This window comes from Ceratotherium simum, chromosome 34, assembly GCF_057802395.1.
Source record: "Ceratotherium simum simum isolate JZ-2026a chromosome 34, ASM5780239v1, whole genome shotgun sequence".
Lineage (NCBI taxonomy): Eukaryota > Metazoa > Chordata > Mammalia > Perissodactyla > Rhinocerotidae > Ceratotherium > Ceratotherium simum.
Genome location: NC_141933.1, coordinates 9,085,759 through 9,091,758, shown reverse-complemented (window position 1 = coordinate 9,091,758; position 6,000 = coordinate 9,085,759).

The window sequence follows — 6,000 nt, the reverse complement described above, 5'->3', positions numbered from 1 at the left end:
TAATAATCCCTTAACGTATCATCTAATATCCAGTCAGCGTTCACATCCCCAACTGGTCCATGAATATCTTGCTTAAAAATTTTTAATTGCGATAAAATACACATAACGTAAAGTTTACCACTTAACCGCTTTTACATGCGCAATTCAGTAATAAGTACATTCACATTGTGCAACAAATCTCCAGGACTCTTCGGTGAATATTTTTTTACAGTTAGTTTCTTTGAATCTGGATCTAAGTAAGGTCCACACATTGCATTCGGTTGATATGTTTTAACCTGTAATTGCCTTTCTTTCCTTGTTTTTTCCTTGTTTCTTTTCTTTTTTCTTTTTGAAGAACACAGTGATGTGTTCTGTAGACAGAATTTCCTCCAATCTGGATTTGGCTGATTGCATCGCCAGGATATTGTTTAGTGCGTTCATGCAGACGGATGTGATTTTGAGATGGAGGCTCAAGAGGGCTTCCTCAGGAGGAGACATTCAAGCAGAGAGAGAGCCATGCAGTTAAGGAGGGAAAGGAGCTCTGGGCAGAGAGGACAAGGAGTGCCAATGCACTGTGGCTTTCATTTCCAAGGGATTCACAGAGAGCCTGCTACATACCAGGCATGGTTTGAGGCACCAAGGACACCACTGGGAACCAGAAAATGTTCCTGCTCTCCTTGGGGCTGGGGACCTCATGTACTGTCCTCCAGGGGAGGGTGGCAGGTGGGGAAAGCAGGGGTGTTCCTCCACAGACACCCTGCCCGCCGGTTCCAGGAGTGATTTACAGCTTTGGATACGTGGGGACATCATCTTGGCACACTGGTGAGTCATTGGCCGGCCTGTCCCCCCCCACCTCCTCCAAGAGCCAGTGAGAGCCCTGGACACAAGCCAGTACCAACTCCCCTATGCCAGCTCCAAGTCAGAGGCTGCTGTTGGCCCATCCGACGTCACCACGAGATGGGAACTCCTTGAGGGCCAGTCTCCTTGATGCCTCCACGGGCTGCCCCTATTTCCACCGGTCCTTCCTTGCATCCCTTTGCTTATCCTTGGGATCCGACTCAGCATCACCTCCTCTAAGAAGCCCTCCTTGCTGCTCCCTCTAGTCCCCATGCTCCCACAGGCCCCAGATCATCCACTCTGGGTATCCCCCTCCCAGCCCCATTAAAAACCGCCCCCTTCTGCTCTCTCCTTTGCTTCTCACAGGGCCTCTGCCAACACGGCAGCCTGGCTCTCCCTCCTGGAGGTGGACACTGAGCCCGTGTGGGCTAGTGGGTTGGTCCAAAGGGCACCTCCTCCCAGGAGAACAGACTCTGAAGGTGGCCTCCCTTCCTGATGCTCCTTCCCCTCCCCACCCCTCCCCACCCCTTCCCCAGGTTGGTATGCAGTGGTCTCCGTGGGCAGCTGGACCTTCCTCCTGCACTGTAGAAACATAAGAGCAAAGCCGGCAGGGACACTGTCCCTTCCCTCCCGGGCATGGGGCCAGGTCATGGGCGAGGAAGGGTGAGAGGGACATTGTTGCTGGGTTAGGGTTTTGGAGAGTATCTTGGTCCTTTCGGGCTGCTGTAACAAAACACCATAGCCTGAGTGGCTTATAAACAACAGAATTTTATTTCTCAAAGTTCTTGATGTGGGAAGTCCAAGATCAAGGTGCTGGCAGATTCAGTGTCTGGTGAGAGCCCACTTTCTGGTTCACAGATGGCCGTCTTCTTGCTGTCCTCACATGGTGGAAGGGACTAGAGAGCTCTGTGGGGTCTCTTTTATAAGTGCACTAATCCCATCATGCCTATTAGGTCATGCAGAGCCCTCGTGACCCAGTCACCTCCCAAAGGCCCCACCTCCAAATACCACCACCTTGGGGGTTAGGATTTCAACATATGAATCTTGGGGGGACGGAAATTCAGTCTACAGCATTATAGAGGACCCCACAGAGAACAAAGAGTCCAGCTCCCCCTCATTGTACAGACAAGGAGCCTGAGGCCCCAAGCGGGGAAAAGGGTTACCTAATGGGTGACATGATCCATTGGGAACACCTGGGACCAGAATGGGCTCTCTCATTTCTGATCCAGTGTTCTGGGAAATGGGAAGGATAAAGCAGAGAGACTTAACAGGAGACTCGGGGAGGCTGGCTAGAGTATGCCTGATAATGACAGCAGCCCACACAAAGCGCTGGCCGTCCACCAGGCTCTGTTTGAGCATGTTTCATAGATGAACTCGTTACATCCTCACAAATCAACCCTAGGAGGAGGTAGTTTTATTATCCCCATTTAACAGATGGGAAAATTGAGGTAGAGAGCAGTCAAGAGGCTTGCCTAAGATCACATAGTTACTAAGGAGCAGCCTGGTGGCAGGGTCTGTGCTTGCTCACTGCCCTACACTACCCGCCTCTCACGGGCTGAGGCTGATGCTCCCGTTCCCACTGCTACTGGCAAAGGACCAAACTTCTCTACGCTTCGATTTCCTTATTAGTAACCTGGGGGAAATCACAGTGCCTCCTGCACATTGTTTGAGAATTAAATGTGGTGACGTCCACACAGTACACAGCTCTCGATGCGTGTTAGCAAAACCAAGACAGAGGAATGAGACTGGCAGTTCCAGCCCTTGTGTTCACGTCCTGGTGGTGGCTGGGCAGGGGGCACCGATAATAAACATATTCTATTCCATCAATTGTAAGATGCACATTTTTTTCACATTCTAACGTCTCCAAAATGTCCTAAATTCAACACGGTGTATGTCAATGTCGATAAAGCGCGTGATGGAAATTCAGAGACATCAAGAAAAATAAAGCTCTGCGAGATGGGAGAGTCTCTGGCGAGTCAGAGGGCGTGGGTGGGTCTTGCTTCACCCCCGGCTTCTGACTCTTGATCAGAGGGCAATTCTGAGGCAATCCTGCACCTCCCAGAGTGGCCTGCCTGGAATGCGCATCCTCTCTGGCTCCTCAGGTTGGAGGGAGAAAGGTGAAGATGAGTTGCAGTGTTTTGGAGGGATGAGAACAAGGATGTCTTCCACTCCAGCACTCTTACCTCTTCTTACTTCTTTCCTCACAGCTCATCCATGTAGGGGGATTGCTCCCCTGCCAGAGCTGGGAATCCCGTAACCTCTGCCTTCCGGGATCCCAGGGGGCATCACGGCCGCCCTGGAGCACGGCTCCTATTGGCTGGTGTCCACCTGGTCTAGGGCCTGTGGTAGCTGCCTTTACTCTTGTGTTTGTTTTGTCTTTAGTGTTCAGGTTGGAAAGCTTGGAATTATCCTTAACTTCTCTCCCAGACCCCCTAAGCCAATCCATCGAGAAATCCTGTCAGCTCTACCTTCCAGATATATCCCAAATCCGTCTCCTTCTCACTGCTTCCACTGCTGCTGCCCCACCCCAAGCCACTGTCATCTCTCACTTGAATTATGTAAAAGCCTCCTTCCTGGTCTCCAGGCTTCTGTTCCTGCCCTGCCCCTTCGCTCTGTTCTCAACTCAGCAGCCCATCAGATCATGTCCCTGCAGCGGCTCCTCATCTCACTCCAAGGGAAAGCCAAAGCTGTGGCCTAGCTCCACATCCCCTTTCTGCCCTCTCCACTACTCAGCCCCTCACTCTGCTCCAGTCTCCTTGGCCTTCTTGTTCTTTAAACAGCCAGGCCCGCTCCTGCCTCAGGGCCTTTGCACAGGCCATCCCCTCTGCCTAGAATGCTCTCCCCCCAGATATCCACAGAGCTCACTCCCTCACCTCCTTCAAGTCTGCTCAAGTGTCACCTTCTCAGTGAGGCCTACACTAACCACCTTAGTCTTTCACCTCTACCCCCTCACCCCAGCAACCCTGACCCACCTTAGCTGGCTCTATTTTATTTCCATGACAATACTATTACGTCTGTTGTCTGTCTTCTCGCAGTTGTAAGTTCCCCAAGGGCAGAGATCTTTGTTTTGTTCACTGATACACCTAGAAGAGTGCCTTGCACATAGTAGGTCCTCAATAGAGATTTGTGAATGAATGAATATGCAGATTGGAGGGGGGTAAATGTGCAGTGATAATTAATCTTTGAGGAGAACTAGGAAGGCTCCGGGATTGGAGAAGGTGACATCTGAACTGAATCTTGAAGTACGTCCGGAAGCTGAGGTAGGTGACTGGCCATTGATCAGCCTGAACAAAAGCATGGAGGTGAGAGAGCCTGGTGGCCGGGCTGCAGCTGGGGGGAGGTGTCAACCAGCAGTGCTGAGTTGGAGAGGATATTAGCAAGCTAAGTTGGGGCCAGATCGTGCAAAGCTTCGAATGCAGGCTAAAGGCTTTTTTTACCTCCAGGACTGGTTACGAAATGTCTGGGGCCCAGCGCACAATGAAAAGGCAGGGCCCCCTTGATGAAAATTACAAGAGGATGACAGCAGAGCATTACATCAAGCTCAAGGCCCTTCTAAGAGTAGGGCTTTGTGTGACTGCACAGGTCCTAGGCCCATGGAGCCAGCCCTGCCTGTCCCTCAAGGAAGCTGGTGAGAACCTTCCAGCAGGCAGAGATGTAATTAGAGCTGGACTTTAGGAAGATTATTCTGGCCTGTCTGGTGGAGTACGTTGGAGAAAGTCCAGGCAGGGAGACCAGTTAGGCAGCCTTGTGAGGAAGACGAGGGGACGGGTGGGGTGGGGGTGGGGGCTAAGGGTCAGAGGGCAGGGGTGAGAACACGAGCGAGGACAAGGATGGAGAAGGTAGAGTTTGCTGAGACGAGAACCTGGGCCCGGGCAGACCCCCGAGCACACCTTCCTCTGCTCCTCCAACCTCTTCCCCTTCTTCCTTCTTTCCAGACCCTTGGAGGTGACACCGGGCACAGGACTCAGCAGTGTGTCTCCCTCTGGCCACCAGAGGGCAGATCATTCTCATGGATTTTCAGAGACGAATTTGGGGTTGGGGAGTGGAATGTCCCCTGTCCTCACCTCTTCCTCTTATTTGTCCTCACCTCCTCCTGTGTTCCTTCATCAACGGCTGGGTGCCTGGATGGAGCTGGGGCAGGGCATGGGGAGTTGTCCTAGAGTCCCGGACATTTACTAGGTCTGTAGGTGGTACCTGTCGCCTCGGGAAGTACTTTCATATCATTATCTCCTTGCGTCTGTCCAGCTGCCTATTTCTCTGGGTGACTTGGCCGAGGGCTCTGCTCTAGAAACTGTAGCTGGGAGTTGGAATTGAAGCATCTGAGGTCCAGCCAGCACTTTTTCTCGCAATCCCTGGGGCCTCTCTGCTCCTGTACCTTTTTGGGGACTTGATGCTTGAGCCTGGTCTCTGGCTTCTGGGGGAACTCTGGCTTCTGCCCACCTGAAGCTGCTGTTGAGCCCTGGGAGGCGGGGGGCAAGGGCAAATTCCAACATGTCTGGATCTGATGGGTGGGAGCCCCTTGGAGCCAGAGGAATCAGATCAGCCTCTCCCAATGAGACAGTCTAGGGTGAGTGAAGAGTGGGTTCAGTTTGCCACATGGACTTCCTGTTAGTCAGGAGCTCTGCAAAAATGAGAGGGACCTGAGAGCTCATGAATCCAGCGACCTCGCTTTATTGATGGGGAAACTGAGGCCCAGGGAAGGAAAGGAACTTCTCCAGGTGCCCATTCTTTGTGCCATCCTGAGGCATCTTCATTGTCAACTAGTTTCTCTCTCTTTTTCCACGAGTTTTCTTGTCTTAGAAGGGATAACTGAAATGTGAATTAAGATGAGAATTTCTCTCCTGCCTTACCTTACAGGGGTATTTAAAAAGGTAACTGGTGTGACTCAACATTACCACAGTGTGATGTCATTTTGTGCTATTTTGAACAATTAAAAGATTTTTTTTGAAATTAAAAGTTCACTGGAATTTAAAGATGTTATTTAGAATGTACCCTGGAACAAAGGCACGGATTCTCTCAGTATAGGGAGGTCAAGGAGCCTGCACTCAGAGATGTTATGTGATTTTTCCAAGGTCACACAGCATTTTCAGTCCACAGAACTGGGCTTGGGATGCAGGGCTGGGGGGACTTCTGCAGCCTCCCGCAGCTGGGAGCCAAGGACGCTGACCAAGTGTCTGCCCAGGT